The sequence below is a fragment of the Meleagris gallopavo genome, chromosome 5 (genome assembly GCF_000146605.3).
Source record: "Meleagris gallopavo isolate NT-WF06-2002-E0010 breed Aviagen turkey brand Nicholas breeding stock chromosome 5, Turkey_5.1, whole genome shotgun sequence".
In the NCBI taxonomy this organism is placed as follows: Eukaryota; Metazoa; Chordata; class Aves; order Galliformes; family Phasianidae; genus Meleagris; species Meleagris gallopavo.
Window position 1 is genome coordinate 935,016 of NC_015015.2, and position 15,285 is coordinate 950,300.

A 15,285-nucleotide genomic window follows, 5' to 3' on the forward strand; every position below is an offset into this window, starting at 1 on the left:
ATGTGGTGGTGTGGTAGAAACGTCCCTATAGATTAGAGAAATCAGTGCTGAGGTCTCGATGTCTACTGTGCATGTTTCTGGGTACTTTGAACTAGCTCTTGTGTGGTACTGCGAGTGGAATACCTGCATTCGGAAAGCGGGTTCTGGTTCAGTTTCAAGCAACTCCGTTGATATGTTCCAAGACTGCTTGCAGTTGCAAACAGAAGCGTGGTGGGTGAGAGCAGCAGCTGAAATCCACTTTGGAAGCCCATCAGTGGTCTGAACTAAATGTTAATACAGGCACTCTCCGAGTTAATGCTGTTTGGGCTGTACGATCTGATCTTGGATTCTCTGTTGTGCAAGATAGGATCCAGGTACCGTGCTGATAACTTTATGTGGTCTTATGTGAATGCAAGTGTGTTGGGATGGTGCATCTCTAAAGAAGGAAAGCTCTCATTTCCAAGAGAGGCAGCTGGTAGCGCTTCCACTGTGCTGTGTAACGGGCATCGTGTTATCAGGTGTACCAAGAAAATAAATTCTGTGCAGTAAGATCAAGTTCAAACATCCAAAGAATGAAATTTAGCATGTATCTCATTGTTAATTCTTTTCCTGAAAGAGAGTAGCTGTGGCATGTTTTGCAGAGCACATACCAAAACAACTCTTCTTATGGAAGTTGGGGCACACTATGAATACTTCATGAGCTGGTTATTTATTTATGGTAGTTATGGTTTCATTAAAAATGGCACTACCTGCTGGGCAGCACAGCTATGCTTTTAACAGTTTTTATCAGGTTGTTAAAATTACAGATAATGAATATTTCAGCAGTAAGAAAGAGCAAACCATATAAGTAACTACATTTGTTCAAGACACTGTTGCAGAAATGGCAGCGCCTGTTAATTTCTGTATGTAACAAAAGCTGCGTCCTAAGAACTGAGAGGCTTAAGGTTGCCCACAGCAATTTCCGTAAGTTGAAAGAGTAGTAACAAATGAAGGAACAAATTCGTGTCTAGAGATGACCTTAGCTCATATTGGGCAGCACAAAATGAACGCTTCCAGAGAAGCAGATCTAAACAGCGGGAGAATGATTTTTTTTAATGATTAATTGAATTATTCCCCCCACATCAATAAATGATTAGTATACACTAGTAGAAAAACTGTATTATAGATATGGATTGCCAGCTTTGCTATTCACTGTCTGATTGGAATTATCAGTGTTAAACTGTTACTACAGCACCATTTTTTGTTGGTGAGTTAGCATAGTGTAGTTTTAACAATTTCCACTTGGTGGAGCTTTATGATTGAATTTTTAATACATACTATTTTAAATATTTGCCGTTCAGACTTCGCTTCTCCACTGTAATGGAGCAAAAGAAACTCTGGAAAAAGAGAAATGAAAAGTAAATTTCAGATATGAAGTGCTCTCTTCCACTTGATTCTCAGATCAAATGTTGTTTTTTTTTTTTTTAATTAAGACGTGATCATACTACACTTGTTGAAGTGATCAATTTTATCCTGACTTAATGTCAAAAGAGGATGCCTGGCCCAGGTAACTTCCTGAGATCCCTTTCCACCTAAATTAATCCAGTTGTGAAAGGGAAATGATCTGGTATGGCTCGTGATGGCAGGCTGTAAGTCACTGACCTGACCGTTTCAGACTTTGGTTTAGTTGATTTGTAAAGTGGAAAATTTTGGAACAAGTAACATTTGGATAGGATTGTGGAAGAAGGAGGAACTTAGCATGTAATTAAGGAGAAGGTTGTCTCTTGAGAGCAATTAATGTACAGTACACTAGAGAATTACTGTACCCACCATCAAATAATGTCTGTGTAAGGCTCTGCAACGTTCCAACAGGCGATAAACACGGTCTTTTGCATATTTTGCAGCCTAGATTAACATTGCTGTGGGAGACCCTATTTCTCTCTTAAACTCATTACCTGCAGTTTAAAGAGAACATGCCATGGAGGGCTTTCCACACCAATCTCCCCACTGATTTTTCCTGTTTTCTGAGTGATTCTTCCATTCCTTATGTCCCTTGTTCAGACTTGTCTCATTTTCTGGAGTCCTAATGATTATCTTAAGTATTTACCTGAAATTAAAATTGTTCTTTTTTTCCTCAGATAATGTTTTATTTGTAATGCTTACTGTATGCATTATTTTTTTAATAAATGATATAGAATCACATAATGGTTTGGGTTAGAAGGACCTTGGCTCTGAGCAGCCTGGTCTGGTGGTTGGCAACCCTGCACATAGCAGGGGATTGAAAATAGATGATCGTTGTGGTCCTTTTCATGGAGGTCCTTTTCATGGAGCCATTCTATGATGCTACGATTCTATGACCTTGAAGATCATCTAGCTCCAACTCCCTTGCTGTAGGCAGGGATACTGTAATGGAAATTGTGAAAGCAAAAAGAAATGGAGAAGGCTCTGTACTAGTTAGATACGGATCTGATCAGATGTTCTTGTTTTCTTCTGCACTGTTTGTGTGTGAATTGGGCACAATTTATGTACATACATCCAAGAATTTAAATAGAATCTGGAGTAGTTTTATGCTTAAAAAATTATGAAATACCATTTCTGAATTTTTTTCGACTTGAAAATCTGAACTAATGCACTGGGAAAGAGAGAGGAAGGACAATCATAATACAGGGATTGATCCTGGTTATAAAATAACAACTTCCAATTAATAAGATAAAAATTTCCAGGTGTAAGATACAAAAGACTCGCTAATGAACATGAGAAATGTATACCGGCCTCCCCGAAACTGAGTGCACAGAAGTGTCCTGGAGGCTGAGCGGAGACCTGAAGGTGTGCCTGGGAGCAGCCGTCTGATGCCGCAGTGATGGAGCAAACGGAAGCAGAGAAAACCAGGTCACGTTGTCTGGGGCTGCGCTCAGTGCCGCACAGCTGCGCTCCGGCTGCCTCTAGAGGGAATCGGGCTGCAGCCCTGGGGCAGGGCAGCGTGTGCTGAGCATCCCTGCCTGCGCTGCCTGCACCCGCAGGTGCCCACCCTGCCGCTGCAGTGCTCCTTTTAAAATAAGGATGGCTTTTAAATATGTATCAAATGTTCCTAATGAATCTTTAATGGTTTTACTGTTAGCCGTCCGCCCAACTTTGCCAGACTAGGAGGCAGGAGAAGAAAAAAGCCTAAGTGAAAGAGCTGACGATACGGATCCTGGGGGAAAATGTCTGGAGGAGGAAATAGATTTTTTTCACCCAGGCCAAACTTCTTCTGTTTATAAAAAATACATCGATTGGAATGCTGCGTGTGCACTTAGTCCGTGTTACCCACTTCTATATGTGGGCATGTAATTTAAGGCAGTTCGAATACTCTTAATGATGTAATTGAAAACCTTTGTTAGGGTGATTTGTAGGAGATAGATGGAAGCAGATCAAGAACGCTTCCTTCTTTCCCCACACCTGCCAGAGTGCTTTGGAGATGAATGGACGTGGTTCTCCTCCAGGCACTGCTGATAGGGGTGATGTTAATTTGATGCAAAAATACGGGCTGGCTGTTTTGTCTCTATCTAGTAACTCACTATTTATTTAAGGTAGTAACTCCTACTCGAGGGAAGAAGCTGACAGGACTCCACGTATCATACCAACCAGTAGGACTGTTGGTCTTGTATACCATATAAACCAGTAGGACTGTTGGGTCTTGCCTGTGCTGCTGTTTCTTGCCTCATAGACTGAGGGGACTTGCTAATAATGAAGAAGTAACAAGGGCAATCTGGCAACCTCATTCTAGGATTTAGCCTGTGTTTGACGCAGCAAAAGGTGGGAAGGTAGTGCTGTTACAGGAAGAGCAAGGTCTAGCTTGTAAAGACAGAGCTCAGTGCACGACTCCAGTTAATGCTGCAGTGGTTCATGTATGGGGAGCACACCTAGGACGTGTTACTAGGACTGCTTCATCTTTTCTGTTCAGATAAAGTTCCCCAAAATATAATTTGTTCCTTCTTTTGATGTTGTTTTCCTGCCCAGTAGTATCTTGATTTATTTATTTTCTATGTCTTATGTGGCTCTGTTTGAGTTTATTGAACATACTACCTTGAAAGAGCTAACCAGGGAACCCGTCCGGATCTGGGGTTGTTCCTGGTCTTCTACTGCTATTGACTGCAGCTAATGAGAGCAGTCAATGGATTTAATTCAAAAAAAGCAATCGAAAGGTTGGATCTATTGTTAAAAGTTGCAGAAATTTATAGTAACTGTATCATAAATCAGCCTTTTTTTTTTTTTTCATTACATGACTGATACTTTGGACAGCATTTGCTTTCTTCTTTTATTTCAGCAGGTCCACTGCTTATCAAAAGCAGAAGATTCAGAAGTGAGCAAAACCAATTCCAGCTAAGTAAGCTTTTTCAAACTGAAGAGCACGTATGAAGAACTTAGTAAGTACTATAGATTTCGAGTTCACGTATAACATAAATTGATGTTTAACAAATTTAAGTGCTTCTAAACATTTGGTTTAAGGTGTGACCACAGAGGGAGATGAGGGAGAAAATATCTGATGCTGACGGTCTATGAAAATCCTGGCCTTCTGCCCTAGGAAAGTATGTTGCCTTAATTTGGGGCAGTTTGTAGAAGATAAAAACTGAGTGCTGACATAGAGAACAGAGCAGGGCAGCAGTGCTGGAGCCAAGGAATGGTGTTTCATGTGTAAATTCCAGTTTTGACAGTCAGCTGCTTAGCCAAAATGTTTTCCAACATCCAGGGTAGTATTTCAGTGAGAACTATTGGTGATAGGTGGATGGTTGGACTGGATGATCTTGAAGGTCTCTTCCAACCTTGGTGATTCTGTGATTAATGCTTTCTGTAACATTTCTTGCAATTCACAGCTTCAGTTCAAGTCAATGCTAGAGCTTTAATTTTTTATTAAGTAGTTGTGTTTGGAACGTTGTCTGCGTTTCAAAAGATGAGAGCTACCATATAAATTGAAAATAAATGGTTAAATATTTGTATGGAACTTCTGTTGTGTTTCCTGATGACCATCCTGTCTGTGTTGGTCTATGCAGACAGAAACGCATTACAAATATTAACACATGAAATGGTTTAACTTCTTTGAGGCCAGGAGCAACCATTACCTGTTTGATAGGTGAGAAAAGCCATACAGAGGCTTGTTTCTTATTTGTGGTAATACAACCATTCTGGAGCAGAGTTGGGAATTTTTTGTCTGCTGACATGCAGTTCTCTCTTTTAGTGGGAGATGAGTCTTGCTCATTTTATCATTTTTTCCTTCATACCCTTCTCATGTGCATACAGAACATTTCAAGGCTGTGTTGCAACTGCCTAGTTCCACTGGATTAAATGACATTTATTGAATCTTATAAAAATGAGTAGGTCACTGTATTTTTTCTAAATCAATTTTAACCTGCCTGTCAAAAAGGAAAGATTTGACTTGAAAGGAAAAATAGTTTGGAGATCTCTTTTGCACACTATTTTTTCTTCAAGCCCCCGTGGCTATGCATTAAATAAGCAAGCAAGTGAAATATCTGATGTATAGAAGGTAGCATTTTTAACACTAATGAACTAATACTTAACAGAACTGCAAGACATTTGGAAACACAGGAAGAGGAATTAATGATGGAGAAACTGTATAGATGCACTGTTTGAAAATCATCCTAAATGAGACACGTGGCATTGGGCCATTTATTTATTTATTTACCTACTTATTTGCTTTGATATGAAAAAGAAAATTCGTTTGTTTTAAAGATTTTGGGATACCTTGTACGTTGTTTTGTTCACTGGTTACTGCAGTAGTGCTTGCTTCTCAGAAAGCATCAGTAAAACATTAAATATAATGTTCTTTCCATACTACTAATGAAGCATTTTGTTGCATGCTTGGGGGATACCTGTAAATGCTCCACTAAGCACTGTGTATAATTTGATCTTCGTGTGTTCTTTTTCGGTTTTGAGTGAAGAGAGTAAAGTCAAACTGCAAGAGCTAGGGCATGACCTGCTCGAGTTGTAAGTAGCCATATTGTTAACTATATAGCACAGGTCACTTTTATTTAGATTGTTTAATGCAAAATTAATGCAAGGGTTTAGAATAAAATATGACTTGCTGTGGCTTTGATAGTTATGCTTTGCTTCTCCTCTAGTCACGTTTTAGTCAAATGATCTAGTCAATTGATTCTGCATTTCAATGGCTCTTAAATTTTGGATGTGAGCAGCAGAAGCACTTTAGCTCTTAACTCCTATTTAATGAAACATCGATTTGATGCATCGGTAGTAGAATAAATGTATTACTTTTATCAGTGATTCATTTCACTTGTTTTCTTTTTACATATTTTGTTGAAAACATTGTAATCTGCCTTTGAAAGCTGATGCAAGATCGCTTATTATGGTATAAAAATACGAAAATGAGAAATGATTTCTCTTTAGAATGAAACTGTAAGCTCTCAGATTGCAAGGCTTCTCAACCAGGTATATTTATTTTACTTTACTGGTGTGTTGCAGCCTTGAGTAGTTTAGATTTTCTTTATCCTGTCTCAGTTCACTAGTCCTGTGCAAAAGTGGTTCAAGAATAGTGATCTTCTTGGGACTAGGTGCGTGGGGAGTAGATGTGCATCCCTTGGGAAGAGAAGACAGGTTTATTTGCTCGAGGTCTTGTTTTGTTGCCATCTTTGGTGAAGATTTTGATAGATTTTACATGTTTTACTCAGCCTGGAATGAAATGAGTTCACAGGGTGCTAAAACCCACAAATATTGTATTACTGAATGTTGTAGATGCTCAGATGAGGGAGCTATTGGTCTAGAGACGTGGTAGTGCCTGAGAAAACTGGAAAAAAACATTCTGTTTAGAGACTACTCTGCTTATATGTCATTTTCTGTATTTATCTGACCTTTTGCTCATTCTTTATTACCAGGGCAATTTACATAAAATAGGATCTATGCCATCTATGAGTTCACGTGCTCCTGCTGCTTATTCTTTCCTTGAAGTTGTAATCCTTTGTGGCATTTCACCCCAAAGCACTTTACAGTAATTGCTAATTGATATAAAAGGATCACTTCATCCACCCTTGACACGTAGCACCTCAGTGGTGAAACTCAGGAGCTGTTTAACAGTGAGCAGCAGGACTACGCAACATTTTAGGAGAGGAAGGGAGAGGAAGCAAGAAAAAAAGAAAAAAGAAAGAAAGAAAAAAACCCAGCAGAAAACCATCAAAAAAATCCATCAATTGAAAATGGATAGGCTATTTACATAGTCAGAAATGAGCTGCTATGTCCATTTCAGGATTAGGTGAGCATATCAGGGTCCTCAGAAAAGAAACCCTCAGTCGCAACAAGGGGACAGAACGGCTGCCCTACACTTTATTCAGAAACCACCATCTCCAGAACGTATTGCTCTTGAAATTCACAGCATTTTCACAAAGGTGAAGGGTTGGGTCAGCAGAGACGTGGAGGAAAGTTTTGCTTCCTTGTAGCTGGTGGCCTCTCTCCTGGCTGCACCACTGCTTCGACAGGGCATTTGCTCCACTTGTTGGATTCAGCACTGTTGGTGCCTGCGTTACCTGTGTATTCCTGAGTGATTTCATTAATTTGCCGTATAACTGTGCAGCAGTCAGTGGCACTTAATTTATTTTACTGATTTATGCCTACCATTAAAAAAGAAAGCCCATACAAAGCTTCGAGTGACATGACTGTAATTAAATTTTAAATAACTGTAAATTAAAATATAACTGTGAGTTAAAGTTAACTATCAGTTAAAAATAAACTTCACAATCCAGCAGTCTTTGCTATTCAGAGAGAGGTGGCAATTTATCAGCAGACGTTCTGCACAAACGGATCGGTTCCCAGATCATCCATGGAATCATAACCGCTCTTCCTCGCAGACGTGGTAACGTATGTAATGATTAAAGGGTTGCTGCTACTTAGACTGTTTGGGACAAAAAGGATGCCGAAGTGCAGAGTCCTATTTGGGACTCCCATCTTAAGAAAGGATGCACTCCAGTTAGTGCTGAAGTGGCAGGTAATTACAAGAAGAAAAGCTTTCTTTCATTTAAGGTAATGGATATTTATAACTAATATATTTAATTATACGAGTAAGCAGCTCGTACCAGTTCTAGAGCATGTGTTGTATTCTTGCAGTGTTTATAATTGAGAAGAGCCTTGACAAAGTACAGATCATCCTGTAAGCCATTCCTTAGGAATGTAGGAATCTTATCCTATGCTTGGAAATAGAAGCAACTGCTGTGAAACTGCTGGAAAAGTCTGAACCTAGGAGTACCTGTTTCTGTAGTGTCTTCCAAGGAAGGTGAGGGAGACCTGTCCTCTTTGTATTTCGCAGGGAACTAAACGAGCAGTGAAGACCACTTGACCTGCTCTTTAAATAATGTTTGGTCGTAAACTTTTGAGTTAATTTTGAATTCTTCTATCTCAAATCTAAGAGAGGATTACTTCCAGAAATGAACAGAGGTATTGAAACGTAATGTGAAGTATGACCAAGGCTGTTAAGGCAAAATGCAGGCCTGCTGCTGTCCTGTCTTTTTCATGGACCTGAGGATTTCTGTGACTGATTTCCCTACAGGAGATGTGTACTGCGGCAATTTCTTTCTTTGCTGGGCAATTTATTAATTTTTTCCTTTATCTGTTGGAAGATTGAGCTTCAGGTTACTCTTTGACCAAAAACAACACATAAAAGACATGGAGTCCAGCTGGTACCCTGTCTCCACAGCATCATAAAACAACATTGTCCAAAAGGCAAGACGTACCAGTGCACAGTGTGACTACTGACTCTCGTCTGTCTGCACTTTGAAGGTTTACACAAAGTATTGTAGCAGTCTTAGTTCCTTCTGAGGAGGTGCATGTTTCTGAATTTGAAGAAGTATTCACCACGCATTTGGTTTCCCTATTGGTGTGATAAAACAGGGATGTTGGAGGCTGGGTGAATGGAGAGCTGAACACGTCTGACTGCAGCAGAGTGTCTTGATTTGTAGGCTGTAATGCATTACACGATGGGCACCTTCCACATTCATTGATAATGCTGCTGCTTCTGCTCTGTGTCTTCTGAGCTCTAGTGTTAAATATATATTTATATATAGTATATATATATAAAGTATATATATATATGTATACATATATGTACATATATATATATATGTAAATACTTGCAACAAGAATTTGTTTATAAGAAAATCATGGCATTCAACCAATAATGTAATAAACTGATGCTTACAGTGTCTTTTTTTAATAGAAAAATACTGATTTGTCAGTATTTAACAGCATCTATACTGGTGGTACTTTTGGTACTCCTCCAGATTTTTAAATGTGTGCAGAAAATCCTTATTTTCCTGACTAAGGCAGGTTCATCAGGAACCTGAAATGTTCCAGGCTGAAATTCTTCCACTGAATTTTCTGAGTAGTGTTAACTCAGCCCATGCATTTTTGGTAAGTCACTTGAAGGAAGCTTCCAAAACTAGTTTTTTTTCTGTGCTGGCACTTTAGAGCCGCTTTTTATATTGTCTCTCATATGTATAATACACATTCCATGTTCATACATGTTTCTTCCCTTCCCTTCTTCACATGATTTACATTTTGACTCTCAGTGGCTTACAATACCTCAAGCTAGCTGCAAGTTTTCACTTCTCTTAGATACATTCATAAAAATGACGCTTAGCTGCAGTGCAGTCAGATTTCCAGGTGTTTGAATTGCACTGCCATTAGAGTTAGCTTCTGATGTCATGTTCATGTCCAAAATGCGGAGCGTTATTTCACTTGTCGTAGTGATTACGATGTTTTCTACTTTGTCTTTGGGTCATTCTGGAGTGGATGCATGCGGATTAATGAAAATAATATAGATGATGATACTGATCTATCACTGGTGTTACCTGTTTGCTTCTGGTTGAAAGTGCAACGGGAGCAACAGAAACTGGAAATTTTGCAACCTGATTGGGCACTGAACCTTGATGATGCTGCTTTATTCTCACGAAAGTTGTGAACTAGTACCCTTAAAAACATTGTTCTTCAAACATCCGCTACCTGAAGTTTCTATTAGTTCTTGATCAGTTAGTGCCACTGAAATGGCTCAGGTGCGCTAGTAATAGAAGTCTGTAACAGAAGTCTGCGGTATTGGTTTAGCAGTCAAAATATTAGTAGGATATGGAGAAAAAACAGTTAGGTAAAAAACCGCAGAGTGACCTCAGAAGTCAGCAACGGGGAATGTCAGACTGTCAGGTTGCATTATTAGCATAAGCTCATCCTCGTTAAGGGCACTCGAGTTGTGTAAATGATGATTCATCTCCCAGGTGGTGCAATACCCTCTCACTAGATCCTAGGAAGAGTTTTCCTTATCTGTTCTAGAAACTGCCACTGCCCGTTGCAGAGCTCCCCGTTACCCACTTCTACCTACAGCCTCTGTGTGGAGCTTTTGGAACGTGAGATTGACTTCTCTTCTCCTTCCCATCTTTTCTTTCTTCCCTAGATTACTAACTCAAATCTGGAGTGAATCCCAGAGTCCAACAGCAAATGGGGCCGATCACATCTGGGAAAAGTAATATTGCCTAACTGGCTTCTTTTCTCATAATTCTTGCATGGTGAAAGTACTTATGCTAATGTTATGTTCACTTCTGAGTGTATAAATAAGTGTCCACTGCTGCTTAGCAGATCACCATGTGAATGAGTTGCCAGTCAGCCTTAGATGCTTCATTGGTTGAGTGTATCCTGAATTAAAAGACTTTTTCAGCCTCTTAGGAGCTATGGTTTCAGCTAGTCTCCTTTTGGATTTGGTAAAATTAAGCAGCTGGATTCTGGATCTCCACAGATAGGAACTGTCTCTTTTTCAGTGATTTTTCCATCTGTGGGAAGTCCATCTGATATTTCCATACGTACTTAGCAAGAATTTCTAGCTGATATTTTAGCAGCAGTCATTCTATATATTTGTCATCCTGAAAAAGCACATTGTTTGTCAGTCATCATTGTACTGTCTTGGCACTAAAACATCTTTAATCTTTTTATGCAAAGCAACTAATTCTCTGACTTAGATAATGTGCTGAGAGATCAGCTTGAAGCTCCGCTTGCCCTCTTGAACTTACAATTTCCCTTTCATGTTTGTGATAACTCCCTGCTTTAGGGAGGTGTCTTTTTAGGATGCTTCCTTCGTAAGGTAAATTGTGCCATTAGCTGTTCTGTGTGAATTGATGACTGACTTTACATGAGTGATATTAGGTAAGGCTGTGGAGAATGTCTCTGGTATAGCAGTGCTGTCCATTTTCTCATCATTCTGGAATTTGCATTATAAATTCAGTCTCCAACTGATTTTTGGAGAGAAAGATCACCAGGAAAGGTTAAGTGCTATGTGTTTACTTCTACAAAGAACTTCTTCCTTCTGCACTGCAATTAAAGAGGGTTTTACTTTGAAGATTTCTTTGCCTTGCTGTTAGGCTAACACAGTTCAGGTCTAAATCTATTAGATTCAGGTTTTCATGCCTTACAACTGTATCTTGTGAAGTTTTCACAGTATATCTGTTATACAGGTGACTGCTTTCCTGTGCTTGCTTCAGTATTTTGCATGCATATAACTTCACAGGGGAATATAAGTAATGTTATTGTGTGTCTTAATGGCTGTCAGGTGAATTAGGCTTTCAATTAATAACATATCATTGAGAAGTTGAAAATAAACTTAGGCAGCTGTAGTCCATTAACTCATATTGCATTATGAGTGTGTGGTAGATTGTGGAAATTAGTCCTGCTGTGAATGTAGACAGATTTTGGTCCAAGAAAACTGCGTGTCCCGAGTACCACTGCAAAACTGCAATTTTGATCTTAAAGTTTATGTCTCATTAAAATTTAATTACCTTTTCAGATGTCCGAGTACAAATTCGATGCCTGGACCTTTGGACTTGTTTTTATCTAAATTAAATCCTCAAGCTGATGCTGTTAATAGTTTTCAGGCCTTCAGGGAGTTGACAAAACTAAAAAACATAAACTCTCTCCTCCAAAAACCTGTAAGTCCCCCTACAAAGCGAAATTATATGGTCACAATTAGAATTTTCCATCAAATATAAAATTTTCTCCCCACCTCACTCCGCCTCCCTTTCCCCTGCAGTGTTTCAAATTCCTATTTTCATTTTATTTTGGGAAATGAAATATAGGAGTCATTCAAGACATATTTCATTTCAGGTTTAGAGGATGATAAATAGCAATTTACAAAAACGTTATGGAGGGAGAAATGAGGCTTAAAAAAAAGAAGTTAATCATATCGAGGCAGCTCAGTATGATGAGACAACGAATGACCTGCCTCCCTTTGGCAAACAAAACTGAATCATAGTAAGGAAATGAGGTTGCCAAGGCAGTGAAAAACAGAGCTAGAAACTTCTCTACTACGTCAAGTCACAAGTTACAAGGCATTCATAGCCTATGGGAAATGGTGAGTCCACTGTCTGTTTCTCTTTATAGGCAGGGTCCGCAGCCTTCCATAATTTCCTGGCATTGAAGCCAGTGATGTCTTCTGTACAAAGGATGAGTATACTCTCACCCCACTGGTGTCATGGTTGAGAGGCATTTATCGTGGTTTGAGATTTTGACTGATGCTGTGCAACGGCTGTTCTGTGGCTACAGGAAGGATTTTAATTCCTTGGGCTGTCAAACCTTCCCTATTTAGGAGTGGCAGCGGTACTTGGAGGGATGTCATGCAGTATGTGCAGAGTACCTGGTTTTGAAGCTCTTGAAATCGATGGGATATACTATGTTGAACAACAGTACTTCTTCCCCTTCCCGTCGCTCTAAAATGCTAATCCTGTTATTCTGAAAAAACGAAGTTATTCGTGGTGTTCGTTGTAATTGAGACTTCGGACAAGTACTGTGGTCATTCTGGATGCTGCCAAGGAAGCTTCAGGACTGGAAGAAGTGAGTGAGGGTTCTGCTCTTGGCTGTGCTGCTGACTTTGGAAAGTAACAGTGGCAAGCTGCTTTGTCTGCATCTCAGTTTCCTTGCACCTAGGACAGGAATAGTAAGTAATATTTTTGAAAATCACAGTCAAATTAATGAATAAAAATGATATGTATGCATTTGCTAGCCATTCTATTTTCTTCTTGTTGTTTGACTTCATAAATATTTTAGAAAGTTAGTCATGTGACAGAAAAGATGATTATTTATAGTAGGCTTCTTCCAGAAGGGGAATGATGATAAACAATAGTGTACCTTTTGGCACTTTTCTGGGCAAAGTGTACTTAATAAAATATTTTACTCACAATGAAACTGTTTAGAGCCTACAGTACAGAATAATTGCTCAAGTATAATATTAAGGAATCATCTTTTAGAATATGCTCAAATACCCTAGACTTGCAAAAAAAAATAAATATATATATATATATACATGTTGATGCACGTGCCAATCTTTCTTGAGCCGCATAAGTTTGTTCCTTTTGTACTAAACACCTCCTTGAGGTGAGTTCTGTGTGCAGCAATACTTCAGATCTAGAAGGGAGCGAGTTCCCAAAAGTGACCCAAGCTCTGATCCTTGGCACTCCATTTTGGAGCAACTCCTGCTTTTGTGGCTGGGGGCACTGCCAGGCTGTGTGTCCTGAGGCTCCTCCTATCCCCATTTCCGTGGCTGGAAAACACGTGGACAGAGTACACAGAGGGGTCTGGCTGTTCTGTGCGGGTCTTCTCAGTTGTTCCCATTTCTGTGCAGGATTGCCTTCACCAATCCTCAATCAACAAGTGGATTTCATTCTCCAACTAGAAGGCAGTTGCATTTTGGGCACCGCTGAAGGGTGCTAACCCTTATTTCCTGACTCTTGTCACTGCTGTCTTTGGAAGAATAGCCACGGTCACTTAATGTTTTCATGTTTTGCCTTCTGACAGTAAGGTCAGATGTTCGCAATGAAAATTGCAGCAGTGGTGGAAAAGTTTAATGTGTAGGGAGAAACTAGTGGTGAGGGGAGACTGTCAACTGAGACCTGCTACATGCCTCTCCAGGTTTGTCTGTAGGCTTGTCTCCTTTTTAAATCTTCTTCACACTCCATCAGCTGAGTTAGCAAAGGCCTCGTATTTAAACTGTTAGAATAAATGAAGCTGACTCCAGGTGAAATAGGGTGTTTGTCCCTGGAGTGGCCGAGGCGTGTTTAACATCTCCTGCCACCGTTCCTTCTGGAAAACGGCACTAGGAAAGGTTAGATATTGAAGATACAATGACAAGCCTTACTGTTCTCTGGGACATCTGCTGCTGGAGCTAAGCTGATAAGCACAAGAGTAAAATATTCCAAATATAAGGTGACTTAATGAGGAAATGGGACTCAGGCAGAATTGAGTCCACTTAGCACAACTCTAGGAGTTAAACGGGCTCCACTGAAATCATTCTCTTCCTTATGCCTCAGTTTCTTTTTTAGGATGAAAAATGAAACGTTTTAAAAGAAGCAAATATGAAATTCTAATGTTGAAGGCAACGCTTTGGTTCTCAACACCTGTGCATATCTTATGCTTACTGCTACTTTTGAAGTATCTTGACATGTCGCTTCATTATGTTTTTCCCTGTAAACATTTGCTAGTAGTTTTTTTTCTTTCATCCTTCATACTTTTAAAAATTGTTTTATGTGGGCTGAATACGTCTTTATTGGTTAAAATAAGTGTGTTCTTAAGCATTAAAGTACAGCGTGTCCAACATGACCCAGAACGCCTGTAACTTGTTGGCAGAAACTGTGACAATATATATTGCCTGAGGAGACACTCTCATTAACAATTTGTTTCTCTCTTGCAAGTAGATTAAAAAAAAAAAAAACTGAAATCCAAGTAGATTTGATGCTTTTTTCTTTCCAGCTAATTTTGTAACTGATATAAACCAAAATGAATTACGACTTTTTCAAAATCCCATACTTTTGTAAAGTTAAAATAGGCTTTGAGAACAAATTAGTGCACTGCAAAAATTAATACATGCAAAGCAATGTAAGCACATGGCACTTTTAATTTTTCAATGGCCTGGGGGTACTGTTATCTGGTCTTTTCTGGGAAATCACTCATCATGTTGCTATCGGGGAAAGAGAGAGCTGCAGCCCCCTTTCTGGGAGCAATCCAATGCAGTATGGATATTAATTAAATTTATTAAACAAATAACACAGCGACTCAGGGAAGCAGGGGTCCATCTGCCAGCTCTGTAGATTGATCTCTGCAGAGACACGATTTGAATGGTAGTTAAAGCTAAGTTGCAGAGCTCAGCAGATGGGCTCTTGTCTCTAGTGGGGGGAGATTTGGTGGCGGTCCAACAGCTTTTTTCCCCCTCCAGGTTTTTGTTCCTTGCTACTGTGATTGAAGAAGCACTCCTCTGCCTTTTCTCAGCCTTGCCCCCCCTTTTGTTTATCTGAGCAATGTTTAAGT